The sequence below is a fragment of the Camarhynchus parvulus genome, chromosome 1A (genome assembly GCF_901933205.1).
Source record: "Camarhynchus parvulus chromosome 1A, STF_HiC, whole genome shotgun sequence".
Lineage (NCBI taxonomy): Eukaryota > Metazoa > Chordata > Aves > Passeriformes > Thraupidae > Camarhynchus > Camarhynchus parvulus.
In genome coordinates this window covers 56,560,772-56,579,917 of record NC_044586.1, presented here as the reverse complement: position 1 = coordinate 56,579,917, position 19,146 = coordinate 56,560,772, and the positions used below count along the sequence as shown (strand labels likewise).

The following is a 19,146-nucleotide window of genomic DNA, read 5'->3' as shown; positions in this document are numbered from 1 at the left end:
ATACAGGAGGTTCTGGTGTGTTGATTTGCATTGGGTTTCCAACATTTTCTCACAGAGAACAGTAATTCTCTACGATGGGTGTTTTGATGTTTCTGTTACTCTTTGGGTAATGCCTAGTATTTTGCTTGGTTGCATAAGACATAGTTATTTTTCCTAACTGAGCTAGAAATTAGGCACCCAGAGCTTGATTGCTGAAGCACCTACTGAAAATAATACAGCCCAGCATTTATTATTTAACAGCTGTTCCTGTTACCATGCTGAGAATGTATTAATGAACTGTCATTGGTATGTAGAGGAAAAAAGCAGAAATAAGCTAGGATAAATTAGCTGTTCTGGAATTCCACTTCTTAAAATTTATTGAGCTCCCTAATTAGATATCTCTGATGTGTGTTTATTCATATGTATGTGTATATATGCAGTGTGGGCTCTGTACATAAAATACACTTAATAGTGCTGGTGACAGCTACTCATGGGCTGGTTAATAATGCACTCCATTGTTCTAGGCTATGCACAAAGAATAATAGATATCACACTCTTAAAAGAGGAGTTTAGTAAGAAGAGGAGATTAAAAATACTTTATAGAGCTAGAATGAACAATGAGACAGCTGCAAGTAGTTAATCCTTATTTTTATTTTCAAATCTGGTGGCACTAAGATGAAGAGAAAGGAGGCAGTCAAGAGACTTGGGTGTGGGAAAAAAGGGGAGCATGAAGGGCACCCCTTTGTCCTTCAGACAGGGTGTGGGAGGTTCTGTGCAGCATCATACAGGGCAAATCTGGGAGCAAGTTTGCCAGAACAATTTATTCTGCTTTGTGTAAGGTGCCATTAGGAAGAAAGTGACAAAATGAGAGTTTTGGTCTGCAGTATCCTGAACCATTGTGTGGACTGGATTAGTCATGCCCAGAGTAGCATTTATATATATCACTGCTACTTTTCAATTTAATAATTCCTACAGGAAGCATGGCAATGTACTTAAGTAACATGGTGAATTTTACTGCATTTAGACTACAGGAGTCCTTTTAGTGAAAGAATGGCTAATTGCTTTCTGAAATTATAGAAGAGCATAGGTGATATCAAATTAAATGGTTAAATATAAACTAGTATTTAGGAAGAGCAAATCGACATTGCTAGTCAAGAATAGAAAATGTCCCTAGGAACAATATTTCACTTGTGATTTTCAATCAACTCAACTATTTTGAGTTTTTCTTAAAAAGATTGGCACCCACTTTCCTGTGGCATATTAAAAATTGTCAGAGAAAGGCAGCATACTGAAATGAAGTGCTATTCCCTTTTACAGAGTAAGGCAGAAGCTGGGATTGTACCAAAAATTATGGTGTGGAATTAAATAACTGTAAAGTCCCCTGTAAAGTACCCCTGCTCAGGTAGGATGCAGTGTTGTAGAAGCATATCAAATGACAGAAGAAAAAAGAATGAAGACCTTTATTGATGAACCAATAATTCCAGTTCTTCAAGAAGAATCACTGGTTCTGCTTCTTCTGAGTGATGAATATTCCCCAAACTGAATTCAAGTGATATTGGATTCACCTTTGTTCATTACCCACGTGTAGTTAATCCCAAATTTGAAATGTCCAATATCTCACATTTTTGAGAGAAGCAGGGACACAGCTGACATACAGTGGTATCCAATACTAAAACTCAGTTAAGCACTAAGGCTGCCATTGTTGTGGTGAGGAAAACCAGAAGAAAAAGTGCAGTCAGAATTGAAGACTGTATCTACATTGCATGAACAGAGCACAGTAAAGAAGGCATATTGTGCCTTGTCAGGGTCCTTCTTACAATTACCATCACTGTAACACTCAAATCCTTTGCTGGAAAACAATAAGAGTGTGGTGCACTGAGCTGTAGGCACCTTAGAGCCACTGGATCAGGGAGAATGCTGTGCTTTGGTCTGCTTCTGGTCCTGCTGAAAGCACATATGTCATAGAATATCCTAAGTTGGCAGGAAAGCACAACTCCTGTCCCAGCACAGGACAAGAGTTACCACATGTGCCCAAGAGAATTGTCCAAATGCTTTTTGAACTCCATCACATCTGATGCTGTGGTCATTTCCCTGGGGCACCTGTTACAGTGCCCAACCACCCTCTGAGTGAAGAAAGTTTTCCTCGTGTCCAACCTAAACCTCCCTGGCACAGCTTCATGCTGTTCCTTTGGATCCTGTTAGTGGTCACCAGAATGAAGAGATCAGTGGCTGCCCTTCCCCTTGTTAGGAAGTTCTAGAGAGCTGTGAAATCTCCCCTCAGTCTCCTGTAGGCTGAATAAGTCAAGTGACCTCATCCACTTCTTGGCTTTCTCCTTCAGACCCTTCACCATCTTCATAGCCACCCTTTGGAAAAATAGCTTTTGATCTTTATTGTGTTGAGACACCCAAACCTGCCCCCAGCACTCGAGGTGAGGCCACCCCATTGCAGAGCAGAGTGGGACAATCCCCTGCCTTGCCTGGCTGCTGATGCCCTCAGGACATGCTTGGCCCTCCTGGCTGCCAGGGCACTGCTGACTCTGGCTCTTGGGAATGAAGAACTGATCTCAGTGATCTGCCCCACAACACTTCTGAGTCTGTGCAAAGTTAGTGATAAAGGCTGTTTCCCATGCAATCCATAATTAATTGATCCAGCTTCCTTTCTTTAGTTCTTCTTGCATAGACTATTTGCTGTGCACTTCCTCTGCAAATGAGACAGTCACAGAAACAAGAGTTTAATTTGCTCTTGTTTCCTCTTATGCTTTCTGGCAATTTGAGAAAAGTTCCTGTAGAAAAATGAAGTGTTAACATAGGCCTAGAAATGCTTAAAGAACATGCACATTTGCCTGCACTCCTAACCACTGTTTTAATTCAGAATGTTTGATAATTAACATCATGATGTTAAACTGAGGAGTGTTTGTTCCTGTCTTCTTGTTACCTTGAGATTTGTTACTTTTGATGCAGATCTGAAGAAGATCCTGTGTGCTTAGAAGCTCTTCTGCCTCTTTCCAGGTTCAGTTGCTTTGGCTTTTCTAGTGACAGATTCTGCCCATGAAACTTTTTCTTCTCTCAGTTGCATTGCATGTATACAAAAACTCTTCCATACTACAGTGTGTAGTCGAACAGTAGTACTCTTGTTCAAAGAAAACAAAATTTAGGCTATCTGCATGACTTCAGGAAGTTTTAAAGTGGTTCGTATTCAACTTTCATTTGTTCTTCTTTTAAAACTCCAAAACTCGGAACATAGATTCTAGCAGGTTGTATCAAGGTGTTTTCTAGTATATATGATGATGAGAGGTTGAATATGAATTTTTCAGAGCCCATTGATGGAGCTGAGTTACAGAAATAGGCAAACTGTTGCAAATCAATGTGATGCCAGGTTTTCGATACAGCTGTGTTTAAGCTGTTTTTGTCATAACTCTTAAGGCTTAATAAAAGAAGAAGAGATTTCGTAGATGCATAGTTTGAGGTGGTGGAGGAAGGGAGGAAAAAAGGCAAGGAAAGGGGAAGAGGGAGATGGTGGGAATAAGTACGTAATCCTTGTGCTCTGTGATAGGCTGCTATAGAGAGGGCTCTCAATATTTGTTCCAAGGAGGTGGCAGGGAATGAAGGAAGTAAACAAATAGTGATGGCCTAGTTTTTACACACACAAATATTTATGCTATGTCTTGAGGAAAACTCTTGGACTAAATACTTAGTAAAGCAATGGACTATACTGCACAGGAATGTAGTGTTATCTCAGAAGTTTTAAAGAAAGGTAACACCTTTTCTTGAAGGAATAGAGGTGCAGTTCATACTGCAACACTGCATAGATGATTTAGATAGATGATTTAGATGACTTATTGAAGTTTCATCTGTATTTCCATGTTTCTTTAGATGTCTTTGCAATCACATGTTTCTTGACTGCATTTATAAACTGACTAAAATGTGCATAGTAATAATTTTTAAATTGCACAAGTTGGTAAAGCTAGATAGCAACTGTTTCTTTAGAAAATAGGGGAGTTGTGTTTTGAGTTCACAAATTACTGTATATCCCTCTTTATGAGAAATTAGAGGTTTTCCTGCTGTCTTAGTATAACCTTTGAAAAGCATTCTGCATGTGGTTTTGTATCAATAAAATTATCGTTGTAGTTTTTTCAGTTATTTGGCCTGGTCTTGTTTCAGACATCTGAAACATAAACCAGATTGGTGTTGAAATACGAATCGAGTTTGCCTTTAGGGACTGTTGCCCAGCCTGTTTGAGGAAGAGCTCAGACAACCTAGCCAAGGTATCAAGTTGATTGACTGATTGACCAATACCTTTAAATTCAGTTTTGTATGTAACTGGTACATAAGATGGGTATGGGAAGGTGTGTTTATACAGCAGCCCTACCTGCAGCCAGCAGCGTGGCCTCATCCATAGCACTGTTTGGGAGTGATCCTGTTTGGGACTGTGCCAAGGACTGGGCTGGAGCCTGGTCTGGGTGAGTGAGTATGGGGGAGGCAGCGGTGTGGTGGTTCTGTTCTGAGATGGAGGGAGCACTTGGATAACGCTGGTTCTGAGCTGGAGGGAGCGCTTGGATAACACCGGTTCTGAGCCGGAGGCAATGGTTAGATAACGCTGGTTCTGAGCCGGAGAGAGCACTTGGATAACGCCGGTTCCGAATTGGAAGGAGCAGTTGGATAATGCTGGTTCTGAGCCACAGGCAATGGTTGGATAACGCCAGTTCCGAGCTGGAGGCAATGGTTGGATAATGCTGGTTCTGAGCTGGAAAGAGCTGTTGGATAACACCGGTTCCGAGCTGGAGGCAATGGTTGGATAATGCTGGTTTGAGCTGCAGGCAATGGTTGGATAATGCCGCTTCTGAGCTGGAGGCAATGGTTGGATAATGCCGCTTCTGAGCAAGAAGGAGCTGTTGGATAACACCGGTTCCGAGCTGGAGGCAATGGTTGGATAATGCTGGTTCTGACCTGGAGGCAATGGTTGGATAACGCCAGTTCTGAACCAGAGGGAGTGGTTGGATAATGCCGCTTCTGAGCAAGAAGGAGCTGTTGGATAACACCGGTTCCGAGCTGGAGGCAATGGTTGGATAATGCTGGTTCTGACCTGGAGGCAATGGTTGGATAACGCCGGTTCTGAGCTAGAGGGAGTGGTTGGATAACGCCAATTCTGAGACACAGGAAATGGTCAGGGCAACTGCAGTCAAGTTGAGCTACATGCTGAGCACTTTTTACATGTGATTCACTCCCTCTTTTTTATGCGCTTTTGTTATTAATATTGTTGCTGTTACTGTTCTTTCCTTATCCTTTTTTATGTTTCCAGTAAATTATTCTAATCTCAACCCATGATCTTTACCTTTTTTGCCTCCAGTTCTCCTCTCCAGCCTGGGGAAGAGAAATGAGTGAATGGCACATATTGGTTTGGAGAGTCTCAGTGGGAGCACTAAATTTTTAAACTTCAACAGTCATATTGTTTTTCTGTTTTAATCTGCTTTTGAGTTTGCATTCATTATTGATAATCTCAGAGATCCAAATAACACATGATCAGAGAAGTTAATAATCTTCCAATGCTTTTATCAGGAAGCTCATAACTCATCATTTTGAAACAAATAAAGTAATGGGTTTTTTTTTTGAATGAGAATGTATCCATGTTGCTGAAGGAAAGAGGAAGGATTTAAAAATACATTTAGAGCAGGTGTGTATTGATAGTCATTATTTAATGGTTCTGAACTTTTTTCTCTAAAATATTTCAGTATCTGTGTCTATGATAATTTCCTCTTTGGTTACTGTGCTATATTGTTCTTCCACACTTGTGTTAGGTTAGGGAGATATGCTCCCTCCACTGTAACTGATAGAGCATGAATCTGTAGGCTGTTGTATCTGCTTACCAGTTTTCCAAAACAATTTCATTCCATCTGTGACTTCATGTGGTTTGACCTTCATGCTATAGAAGATTTATTCTGAAGGATAAAAGATGAGGTAGACAAGGCATGTTTTACATAGCAAGTTGTTCAAAATGGAATAACAGTATTTGTTGTATTAGTGTGAATGCATCCTTAAGGGGCTAAGGTGAATAATTCCTTTTCTTGTTCTAATAACAATTTTGTGTGAAAGTGAAAAAGATTGATTTCTGGTGTCTTCACAATTATTGTGAAGAATTATAATGAGCATGCCAGAATGAAAAATTGCTGCAATTTTTCTTTGCTACAATGCCACAATCCATTCATGAGGAAAAATTTATATATTTATTACATAGAAAAGAGAACTCCATGAAAAAATAAAGAAAAATGAACTTGTCAGAGGAAATATTCAATGGAAATGTTAAAGCCTTGTTTAGTTTTCTTGTTAAACCTGAGATTGCATGGAAACACCAACTCTTTCCCCTCTAGACACACAAGAAAATAATGAAAATGTGGAGATTCACTTTCAAATAACCAGTCACAGAGGAGGAACCCCCATCAGCCTAAACTCAAAGCTTCAGTCAGTCTTTGAAACCATCTTTCACTCTGAACATCAGCTACACACCGCAACAAAATCGGGAGTTTATATCCTTAACATTGTTTTGCATGCAGACTAGTAAGTGATGAGTGCATCCTTTAAGGCACAAATTCAACGCCTACTTGCCAGCCTTTTCTCTCCTGCTATCACAGTCTGAGTTTTGGAAATACAGCTTCTGATTGGAGCAGTACTGTAGCAAAACTGTGCTCTCTGAGCTGGGCACTTGGAACGCTGAAAGGGAGAAGTCCTGAATAATAATTGCTTCCTAGTCTCTCATATTCTTGCCAGTGAGCAATGGGAAGAGGCATTTTTTCCTGGTAGTGTTGATTTGGGGACTACGTTCACTCCTATTCTCATTGGTCCAGAGCTGAGTACACTTGCTCTTTTGTTCATTTTTTTTGTCTATCCCATCATAGTAATATATTACATATAGCAATATATCGTCATAGTAATATACTAATATCAAGGATAGTTTTGTAGGACACAATTTAATTTTTTCAGGCATTTTCCTTACTGAGAAGATAAGCGCTAATCTTATTCTTTTTTTTAAATACTGCCTCATTTATGCTGTCCATTTGGGAATAAGTTCCTGGGGAATGCCAGCCATCAGAACTTTGAGGTTTAGGCTCAAATAGAAGAAGTCAAAGAATCAGCCAGCAGCAGACAAAAATGTGTGTGTATGTATTTATAAAGAACATAGGGAAATGTCTCCCTATATAATGCTTACCTACTGTTCTGTAGGATTTTTAGGCACATCACAAAATCAATCATATTTTCTCCTGGTTAGTGTGAAGGAATGTTTCAAATGCGAAATAGCTAAGAAGGAAAAAGAGAAATACTTACGCCTACTGTGTGGCATAATTACACTGGAAAAGATGAGATCCTAATCTAAAAGATCTTCTTGAGGTGTGCTCCTGGGATCAGTTTGTTCGTGAGTAATTACAGCAGAGAATCTAAATTGTCATTGTGGTTCAGTAGTGCCCAATGACATGAATATGTTATTGCATGTTGGTGAAGACTGTACATTTTGTTAATTGAATTTCTTAGCTCTGCAAGTCAAACTGTGTAGGAAGAACAAGTATGGAGTGCCCCATAGCTCATCCTCATATGTATGGGGCTTGTTAGACCTGCACAGTTGGCTTCTTTAATATGCCATCCAGGAAATTGGTCTGTTGCAAGAATGAGGAAGGGAAAGTGGTACAGTTCTTATGGGTCAGTTCAAGAAACACAGTCCACGTGCAAAAAATACTAAAATACTGTTGGAGATCTGCGGTCACGCAGCTGTCACAGTAGCAAAGCAGAGGCAGGAGCAACACAGTGTGACAGTAGCTGATACACTGGGCTAGCAAAGGCCTGGAAGAGAGGAGTAGGAAGCCTGTGCTTGATGCAGTCAAAAAGAACAATTAAGTGGGATTTCAGATCCTTTGTGGAACGCCTACCACCAAGTGCCCAGCAGCAGCGCTTGTTGGGTGAGACACCCTCACTGCCTGCACTGTGCACATTCCCATCTCTGCAGAAAACCTGCCCTGAAAGGGAAGGAAGATTAAGACGTGATGATACAAAAGCTGTGCTGCATAAAGGAGACAAAGACTGCCTGCTATTAGAGGCTGCTTTGCTGCAGCCTGACACAGATGTTAGCTATGTATATCTCCATGCTAACGCTCTGTACCTGCTGATGTGATCTGCAGCTCATGGTATCCTCACACCTGACTCTGCAGCCAGTTGCTTAAAACCTTCTGCGCAGAACTTGACTGTGGAATGGTCAAGAAACTGTAGACTTAAAGTTAAAAGCAACAGGAATAATTTAATTCCTGTACATGCTCTGGCCCCCACAACAATGGAATACTACTGTCACCTAAAATAGAACAAAAAGCTGTCCTGAGAAATGTACATATAAAGCACTTAATTGAATGGCACACAACCTTATGGTCATGTTTCCAGCTTTTTAAACTAGGTAAATCTAGCAAAATATAGTGTGTAACTGTTGGTGTCGAGAGATGCTTTAAGTGGAACATGATGTTCATAATTTTGTTAAAAACAGTATTAATTTGGAAAAAATGTAAGATACAACCCACTAAGTAATGGTATTTGCTATACTTGCCTAAAAGCCATAAGCCATTTTGTCAAATACTATCATTCATTTATGTATTCTGACTTTGTAAGTAGAATTTCTTACATGTTTTCTCTCTGAGTGGACCTTGTGCGGACAAAGTTTCAGGGGTGCCAACTGGCTTTCTTTGTCAGTTGTTGTGGTGATGATTTCCCAAATGATTTTTTAATTTTTTTTTTATTTTGGTGATCAAGTTGGGGGACAAAACAATTGAAACTGTGATATAGTGCACTGGCACTTGTTTGAAATGCTTGGTTTGAATTGCAAATTTTTCAAGAGTGTGCTGACTTTTCACAAAAAAAAAACCCAACAAGTAATATTTATCAAGGTACAGAATGTTTTTATTCTATTAAAAACTCTTTTCTCCTGTACTTGTTACTGGCAAGGACACACTAGTGCTCAGTTTTGGGCCCCTCACTACAACAAAGACATGGACGTGCTTGAGCATGTCCAGAGAAGGGCAATCCAGCTGGGGAGGGGTCTGGAGCACAAGCCCTGCAAGGAGCAGCTGAGGGAGCTGGTGGTGCTCAGCCTGGAGAAAAGGGAGCTCAGGGGAGACCTTACTGGTTCTACAACTGCCTGAAAGGAGGCTGTGGCCAGGTGTGGGTCAATGCCTTCTCCCAGGTGACATATGATGAGGAGAAATGACCTTCAGTTGCACCATTATATATATATTGGATATTGGGAAAAATGTATCCACCTAAAGAGTGGTGAAGCATTGGAAGAGGCTGCCCAGGGAAGTGATGGAGTCCCTGTAAGTGTTCAAAGAATGAATTGATGTGGGACACTGATATATTTAGTGGGTGTGGTGATATTAGGTCAAAGGTTTGACTTGATGATCTTGGAGGCCTTTTCTAACCTTAATGATTCTATGATTCTTTAGGTAACTGGACTTATATAATTTTGATTACTTAAAAATGCCAATAATACCCATAATTCTGGCATATCCATAAATTTCTGGCAAATAATTCTTAGGATGCACTATTTTGTGGTTCACCGCTGACCATAATGCCATTCTTATTTGGAGTTGGAGGAAGTTTTTTCAATATCTGTGACATTTTCAAAGCTGAAGCAAAATCAGTTCCATGTTGGGTGACTTTTAGTTTAAGAACTGTGTATGTGACAAAATAGCTTTAAAATTTATCATTAAAAGCTTTGCATTAAGGTTGAATTATTAAGTAGAAAAAAACTCTCTACACCAAAAGTTATAATTGACTGATCATGAGTTGCCTTTTCTATCATGAATTTTTAGACCTTTGTATTCCAGAATGGGCCTTATTTTTTACAAGCAATAAATATGTCCCATCAATTTGAATGAGAAAGGAGATGCTCAGTTGGGTAGAGGTTGAGGTGGCAAGTGGTTGTATTGTGCAAGAGAGGAAGCAAATTTCAGGGGCATTTCTATTCACTTCACACTTCTCATGCAGGGCTCTTTAATCAAAACACAACATGACTGAGGGATCATTTGCAAAGGCATTATTTATATGAGCAATTGGAATTGTCTCTATTTATAGACTGGTTGCAATCACATCCAACCACCGGGTTTCTTAGCACATTTATCACACGAGTGGTGCCAGCAGGAACTCTGTGTTTACTTCCCAATCTGCCATTTTTAACAAATACTTCTTTTTGTGAAACTTCTCTATTTTTCTTCCCAGTGTTGGTTTCATGACTGCAAAGTTAAAACTACCACTGTCCTTCCTTCCTGAGGGTAAAACCAGCACACTTTAATGACTGGGCTGTGAAATTGCGCAGTGGTGCAAGTGGGCACGGCGTACCTAAGTGGCTTAATGGAAAGCAATAATGTAACCCTGGGCTGGCTGCATTAATGGGAGCAATTTGTTACCAGCATCAGGGATGTGCATGTACACCTTCTCTAGCACCAAATGTTTAGCATCATAACTTTTGGAGGGTTTTAACCGACATTTTTATTTTGTGTTCTGCACAAAATGACCTGGGAATGGCACGGCTTCATGTTGTCCTCTTATTTTTGGGGAGGATTGTGTCCAATGAAGAGCTACTATTCTGTTTTCCAGTTGAGTCATTGATCCTGTGGTTGGCAGGCACAGACATGTATTGGGAACTGTCTGTTGTGTCTCTTTACCTTCTAACAGAGTTACTAGAGGAGACAGATGCACCAGCATGAGGGAGCAAAGTCTTTATCTCTGGTATATCTGCCCTTCTCTGTGTCCCACAGGCTAGCCATGCTCTCTCTCTGTACAGTGCTTTTATGTGGTGTCTCTAATTCTTTTAGAGTCGCAGAATCATTACCAGGCTTCACCCTTATGGGTATATTATGTTGAAAGTATTTAACTTCACGAGGACTTAAAAATATGCTGGGGGCCTTCTGCTATACCCACTGAAACCTGATGCAATATTTATACTTTTTTAATGAAGGTTTGACTGATTTAAAAACAATTTTAGTTTTCAAAGGTGAGTGTATTTTGCTTAGAAGTTATGAATGGGTTTGTATGATGAGGAAGATCTTAAAATTTCATCAACAATTCACTGATTTTTTTTATCTTCCCTGTTACACTGAGCCTTTTCTTAGGTTTTCAGTGGTGGCAGCATAATAAGAAACACTTTGGTTTTAAACTGTTCTTGAGAAAGAATAAAAGAAAATATGAAAAGCCTGTTTCTTACTAGGTATGTTACAGTAGGAATTCATGCCTATTTTAGATAGTTTTGTTATCATCAATAAATTATTGTGGTTTTCTGTGGGCAATACTCTATGTGACCATTGACAGTGTCTCCATACATCCTCCTCTTTACTGCAGATCTCACATTATTTTCCCTTGGTAGTACCTGCAGGGACTCCATACCTGACCCTCCCTCATCCTTGGAGGGAGGAGTGGGTTACAGCACAAACTGTAACTAGTTCAGAGAGGTGTCAGATCCTGCAGCCACTCTGCAGAGTGAACCACTTTCTGCTTAGGGCAGATTTTCTTCCGCATGATGGATCCTGTTGTTTTTGTTTAAAGCAGAAATGTCTTTATAATTTATGTCCATTGCTGTGAGACTTGAGAAGTTTAAATTCCATCTTTGCCCCATATGAGAATTATTGCTTAGAAAGTGATGCATTCCTGATGAATGCTCTATTTGCTGTTCTCTGAAATTCAGCAAGGGAGGCATCAAGTGCACGTGTGTCACGGGAGTGGAGCAGAGAAAGCCACCAAGGCTCACCTGGTGCAGGTGTCTGAGGTTTCAGTGACCCTCTTGGTCACTGCCAGGGGCAAGCACCATCTGTGCTTCTCTGGGACAAAACTGACTGGGATGTGGTTCCTAAGATGACTCCTCAAGAAAGGGTCATTTTCCACACTTGTCATGATTAAGATGAGGCCAGTGGAGCCCATGGAGCTCCAAGTCTTGTGATATGAACGAAGCTTCTGTGTTGACGCTTTGTAGCACTGCCTTACCAAATCTCCACCCAGATATTAAGCATTAAGATATTAAACAGCTTTCAGTGTTGGGCCCCTCTCTACTCCAGGTGCTGGAGCGAGTCCAGAGAAGGGCAGCGGAGCTGGGCAAGGGTCTGGAGCACAAGTCCTGGGAGGGAGGAGCTGAGGGAGCTGGGGGTGTCCAGCCTGGAGAAAAGGGGGCTCAGGGGTGTGACCTTATCACTCTCACAACTGCCTGAAAGGAGGCTGTAGCCAGGAAGGGATTGGCCTCTTCTCCCAGGCAGCTAGCAACAAGAAAAGAGGACATAGCCTCAGGCTGTGCCAGTGGACACAGTCTTGTTTGGGCATCAGGAGGGATTTCTTCACAGAATTAAACACTGGAATGGGCTGCTCAGGGAGGTGGTGGAGTCACCATCCCTGGAATTGTTCAAGAAAAGCAGGAACATGGAACTTGGTGCCGTGGTGTAGTTGACAAGGTGGTGACCAGTCAGAGGCTGGACTTGATGATCTCAGAGGTCTTTTCCAATCTAACTATTTCTGTGAAAATAGTTTCAAATGAGCTACATAGAAGTTTTTTTACCATAAAGCAGTAATGAACTCTGGTCCCTCTAATACTGGGGGCATTGGCATACAAACACCAATAGCATGCTCAGAGCTACAATCAATAACATTTTTGTCTTTTATGCATGTGGCTCTTAGCAGTTCCTGGAGCTTTTTACCATATTTTGGTGATCATTCTTCTGTATATCCCATTATTATCCAGACTTTTCAATTTATTCATATTATTGATTTCTCTTTGTGTATGTCTAAGATGGAAAATATTCACCAGACTTGAATCATCTATACACTGGCCTATGTGTGCTATGCAACTTTGAGAGCTTCAACTGGTTGTAAATATCTTTGCCTTTGCTTTCCAGGTTGGCCCACTGAAAGGCCCCTGAGAGTATAAAAAAACCCACGCTGATTTATAAGTGTTTACACTAAGTATAGTACCTTCAAATTCATTTGTCACAGTATTCTAAGCGTGGCACTGCTTATTTTCAACACTTGTAGCTTTTAATTTTTATTGCTTTCTATTGTTCTCTATTTCTTTATAATTAGAATAGCTTTATTTAGCATACCAGCAGTAGGTACCTCAACAGCCTGATTCATTCAAATAAGTGTGGTTCATTCAGCCAGAATATTTTTGCTATCTCCTATTTGTGCTGTTATCTTGGTAACTTTTACACTGAATGATTATTTAATCATTAAACCTAAAATTTCTAGAAGTCTGGAGAGAACTGTATACAAATTACAACAAGAAGTTCTTTAGCATGGCTGCTTACAGATGGGACGTTTATAAAAGAATACAGTTTCTTTGGGGTTCCTTCATCTTTCTCTATGGCCTTCATTATTCCCTCTCAGTTTGATCTCTAAAAGAACAGTCTCTTACAAATAATTGTTTTGGCCAATGAAGCTAGATGCCACTCTGTCTTACAATAAGGGTTCATATATTCTTTGATAATTAAGAGTTTTTGCTGAAAAGCAGCTGTAGGTACTTCATTTCCTGGGAGAAAAGAGCAATAAGCCTGAATTCTAGCACCTGGCAAAGTGAGATGTTAACTCTTTCATTTGTGCTGCAGTTCTAGGAGCTTTTGTGAAGAGTGGTTACCTGGGATACAGGATTTCTAAGGATATTGGTTTCAGTAAATGTGAAGTGTTTGGCTCAGGTTAGGATCTTCAGTATTTTGCCCTTTCAAATTTAAAGGAATTGTAGCTTACATCTCTTCTCTCATGAAGTACAAATAGAAATAAAAATATTTCCTCCCTTCCATTCAGTAAAAATATTTTTTTATGTATATTATTTTCCTGAAAGTATGGATCTCTTTTGCATGCACAGCACAGTTTCAAGAGGAAACCAAGTCAGAAGCACATATTTTATATTTAGTTTTCAAAATGGAAAGTGCACTTTTTTCAGAGGTTTTCTGATATGGATTCAGTTGCTGAGAAATTTTCTGTATTTGCACACATGTGCCTTTTCCTGTTGCCTTACGGTTTAATTTTCTGCTGAAATGATGTGAGGTCGTGGTTGTGTAGGGGAATGCAAGAGCTGGTTCCAGTGGAGATCTTGTGTTTTAAGGCAAGAGACTAGGACCTGAAGTTTGTGTAAGACAAGAAAGTCTGCAGAAAATGGAGAATACTGGAATATAGCAGGAAAGTATTTGTGGAGATGTGCTTGGCTTTTTCCAAATAATGTGACATAGTTATTAAAAATTTGCTGCAGAAGTCAGGAGGCCATTCATGCAATTCAGTAATTTCTTCTTTAGGGGAAAAAGCTCAATCTTTCTTGATCACCTGCTGATGGAGAGGATGCTTTTGTCATCACAGTCATTTAGGTATGGAATAGACTGGGAAAGCCTATGGAAAGGTTTGGACTGGGAAGTCCAAACCAACTGTCTGGTCAATCTGATGCTGTCTGCGGTCGTATTGTCAAGTATTCATCAGTGAACTCCTCCTGCACACATATGTTATTTTCCTGGGGTTCATCTCTTCCTCAAGTGCAGAGTGGTTTTAAGTAAATACTGAGACAATGGAGTTAAGTGATAGTGAACATCATAAAAGAGTAATACACCTTGGAGCATCCTATGTGTGCTGATGACACCTCACCCAGCCATTCTGCATCCTCCTACAATAGTATAAAACAAGATGGAGTGAAATGGCACTGTGGAATTCTGCAAGGCCCATAGGTAGAAGAAGAAATAAAACTAGTTTCACAATATTCAGGAAAAAGATAGATATGTTTGTGTGTTTACCCATTTAGTCTTTTGAATACAGTAGTATTTAGTTCATAATGGTGCCAAATGCGTATGTGTGGGAGGGGTGGAGGGTGTTTAGAAATCTGAAAATAAAAAATGCCCCTTTTCTTTAAGTTCTCAGAGTGCACTGACTGCATTTACCATTGACTAAGGACTTTCTGAGAAATAATAGTTTCAAGTAGTGACAGGTCATTAGCTGAATGAGTGGAGGCTTGGGGTTTTTTTCCTCTTAGAAAAAGATTAGTTCTGTGAGACCTCGATGCCTTTTTTCTTGTTCTGAGTGGTAAGTAGCCATGCAGTTACAGACAACTTCTATTATTAAAATATAATTGTGGCAATCTGTGTTTTCAGGGTGATTATTGTTCCTGTTCTTGTAGTGATAATATTTGTAGCCCATTTTTTGGCTTGTTACAGTTGTCTGTCTGGTGTTGCAGACGCAGGAGAGCATGTACTGATGGCTATGTGGGACCTGCTTTTTTACCTTGGTGTGTAGTTACCAGTATTATTTCATCACAGCACTTTATATTTTGACTACGAAAAAGTAAAACAGCATATATATTATTTCATAGTTTTGATTTGTCTTCTGAACTTCCTTTGGCTATTTGAAAAGAATCCTGTCAGCAGAAAGTGTTGACTTTATTTTTTGGAATTGTTGAGAAAACAGATGTTCGAAATCAACCATTTCAAAACTTGGCAGAAATATTTTCCCTAATGTTTTTTGTCTACCTGTCTTCCTGTTATATCTGGAACCTGTTTAGTAAGTTTGGTTTATCATATTTCTTATAGAGGATTGTGTGAGCATGACTTACTCATTCAACCAAAGCCAACATACCTAAAATCAGCATGCTAAAATTCCAGGAGACAAGCTCTGTTAGTTTATTCTCATTTCATTTTGCCTAGCAGCCCGGGCCCAGGAGGAATGAGGAGCATCTCATTACAGAGTACTTGGGAATGTAGAATGTAGGGCACTTCTGGAAAATGGGAAGGGTGGGTTTAAGCTTCCTTCCCTTGGTCCCATAGGGTGAAAACCAAAGGTAATTTTGCTATAGCAACCATTCTTTTAAAAAAGACAATTTCACTTCTTTTTTAGGTGCCTATTCTCAGCTTGCTGTTTGAATCCCATATGGCTGCAGGATTTCCTGTGAAGCCTGTTTGAGATTGAATTTTGCACACCCTTAGCTGCCCAGACCAAATCTTCACTGTATGTGGGATCACAGGCTTTGACATGTGCCTCTGAACAACTCTTGAATTTATGACTTAGACATCATTCCAAAGGGTCATAGGTGTGTTCTAGATTTGGATTTATGTGTATCTCCTCCATTTTGCTGGATGATAGATTGTGCTGTGTACCATACTATCATACCATAATACCTACTATTGGCAGGTTTTTCACCTTATCTGTTTAGATAAGTTTTAAACTGGTTAAATCTCCTGGCAGGAGACTGAGGCAAGCTTGTCAGAGTCAATAGTTTTGGATTTGTCTCTGCTCTCCCTACAGCCACTCTTTACATGAGTCTTGGAGGTCACCTTCTGTTGTCTCCCCTCAATGAAATATTTTTCTGCTTAATATCTTTAAGTCTCCAGTTATCAGTGATTATTTTCTTTGTCACTCCTAACCATTTTCTTTCCCTCACTACATCCTTTTTATAGATATCAAGATCTTGTTTTTGTCTTTAAAGACTAGAACATAAAATAGCCATAAGTATGTGCTTTCACAGAACAACCACCACCTTTTTGTGTCATTAGTCTTTGTAACTCTGCAGATCCTTGACACAAATTTTCTCATGTATTTTCACTCCTGTCTTCCAGCGGTTGTCTACATAGCAGGTTCTTTTTCCTTAAATACATTTTCTGAGAGGTGCTACCACTGTCCCAGACAGTTTTTGTTTTTAACCAACCCTCTTTAAATGGGCTAACAAAATGAACAAATATTAGGTTGCATTGTTCAGAAGGTGTTTTTTTAACAGATGCAATTTATATTTGCTCACATTGTACGTAAGAGATTACTTTTGTAGTGGGAAAATAATTGTCTTTCTGATATCATCCTAATGCCTACTTCTCAATGAGAAAAAATATCTGTGATTGAGGTACTATGTAATTACCTCACTGTATGGTTTGATATGAAATACTAAATATGGCAGGAAGAGCTGGGTGCAGTTCTGTGTTCTGTTTCTATTCCGTAGTATTAGCAAATATAAAGTTGAAATGTATGCAGAGAGCTCTGTGTCTGCTCAGACCTTGTCAAATATTTATGCATATTTTATATATATCCCAAATAACACACTGTAGCCCTGTGAACTGCTGGGCTTGTATGAGAATGGGAACAGAAGGTTACACAAGTCAACATCAGAGTACAGTGTGTTGCTATATGCTGTGCTACTCCTTATGCTGTAGTGGGAAAGCTTATGGAGGAAGTGCTACAGTGCATGGTATATATTGGCAAACTCTTCTCATGCAAGTAAATCTACTTTTGTGATGATTTTATTGTTTAATAACTACCTGGAGTGTTCTGGACACTGTAATGCATGTTTGGGCTGGTTTTCACTAGCCAGACAGATGAAACCAAGCATTTCCTGAGACTCCAAGCAAAACTGTCTCCTACCATGAGCCAGAAGCCTGGATGGGGTTGTTTTTTTCAGCTCCATCATGATAAATTGCACAAATATTGAAAGAACTGAAATAGGACTAGAAAGAGGACTAAGTACTGTGGAAGTCCTTAGGGAAATTCAGTTAAAGCTCCTTTCTGGTGCCCTATTTAAAAATAGGGAATTCTTTCAGCTCCTTGTGCTGAAGTTTGAACAGATAGTTTCTGTGAAGGAGCCTGCTTAGTGATTCAAACCCCTGTGACTTCAGGGGGTAGTGTGTTCATCTTTGACCCAGCAATGAGTGTGCTAGCTGTGATCCAGAGTGCTTTGAAGCAGAGGTACTGTGGTCTAACACATCACAATTATCACTTTTACATACAAGTAATATTAAGACACTCGTGCAAAGGTGTCCACACATGAATAACTCAACTGGGATAAAGTTATCCAAAAATGTCTTTTGGGGGGTTCTCATGTTTCTTCAAATGGGCTTTCACAGAGATCAGTAGAATCTTGATGAAACTTCTGCTTCATTGCGAGAAATTTTAAAATATGAATAAACCCCATGTGGACTTTTAAAGAGAATCCTTGGGAGGTTTTATGACTCACTATTGGCATGGACATCATTCAAGATGCTACATGTTATGTTAGATACTTTTTCAGAGATGCTTGAGGAAATAGCTTGTCGTTCAACACATTAGAAATAGCACTGGTAGCAGATGGCCAAGAGAAAATGCTGTGGAAAAGTTGATTGTGTGACTCTGATTTCTTGCAAGTGTGTAGTGCATGCTGGGCAAGGTCTTCCAGCTCTGGCAAAATGAGGGTTTTGCTACTGAGCTGTGTAGCTGAGCACAACCCTGGTGTTCGGTGGGTGATGGTGACTATGAAGCAGTGTTTGGAGAATTGCAGTCTGAGCACTGACAGCAAGAGTAGGTAACTGTCCTTCATGAGCAGCTGATCCTGAGACAGACTGTCTTGGCAGTGCTCCCAAGACTCTGATTCAGTCAGTTCCTGCCTAATGAACTGAAGACAACTTTCCTGATAATTAAGAAGAAACAAGCTGCCTGGATTTCATCCAACTTCAGATTTTTACGCTGACATTCTGAGCACTTAGTTATTTGTGCTAGGTAGTTGACTGCTCAAAAGTCATTATCCCCTAAGTCATGTGGATTGGAGGGGAAATTTATTTTTGGTTTGTTGTGTATGAGGAAATCTCTACAATATGCATGTCTCTCTGATTGCCAGACTGCTTTTTCCAAGTGTACATACTTTTATTCCAGCTTGGATGGCATCTCTGATGTAAATGTTCTATGTCTGAAGGGGTAATAACACAGAATTGCAAGGTATCAGGCATTCTGTGTATTCACCTGTTATGCCTAGATAAAGTTTCAGTTTAGTAACCCCCTCAGGAGTAGGCACTTCACAGACTTTTTGACAGTATCATGGGAAGTGATAGCCCCAGTGAGCATGCTTTGTTCCAAATTAGTTTATGTGCAAAGTAATCTAAAATTCTTGAAATAGTTCCAGGGTTTGGCCCAATGGGTCTCAACAACAGAGCCAGTTGGTATTGCTTTATATCATGCATGGAAATCAGATAAATTTTATCTGTCTCATTTCATTGTACACTCAGATAGATGAGAGGGTTGAGCAACCTTTCTCTGGGCTGTTCTTCAGTCCTTATGTTTGCTCACAGCTCTTCGATGGCATCTTCCATGTGGAAGTTCTTTCCAGTCAAAACCAGGAAGACAGAAATAATAATGGCACTTGATAGTTGTAAGCCTTAAAGTTGAGACCATGACTGGTTATTT

The 19,146-nt window shown here is 39.9% G+C and overlaps 1 protein-coding gene across 1 annotated transcript in view; it reads left to right on the top strand.

Annotated features, from left to right (window-relative positions):
* PRKAR2B (protein kinase cAMP-dependent type II regulatory subunit beta) overlaps window positions 1-19,146 on the top strand; it is a 76,443-nt gene that overhangs the window by 33,081 nt on the left and 24,216 nt on the right. The gene's annotated exons all lie outside the window — the stretch shown is intronic.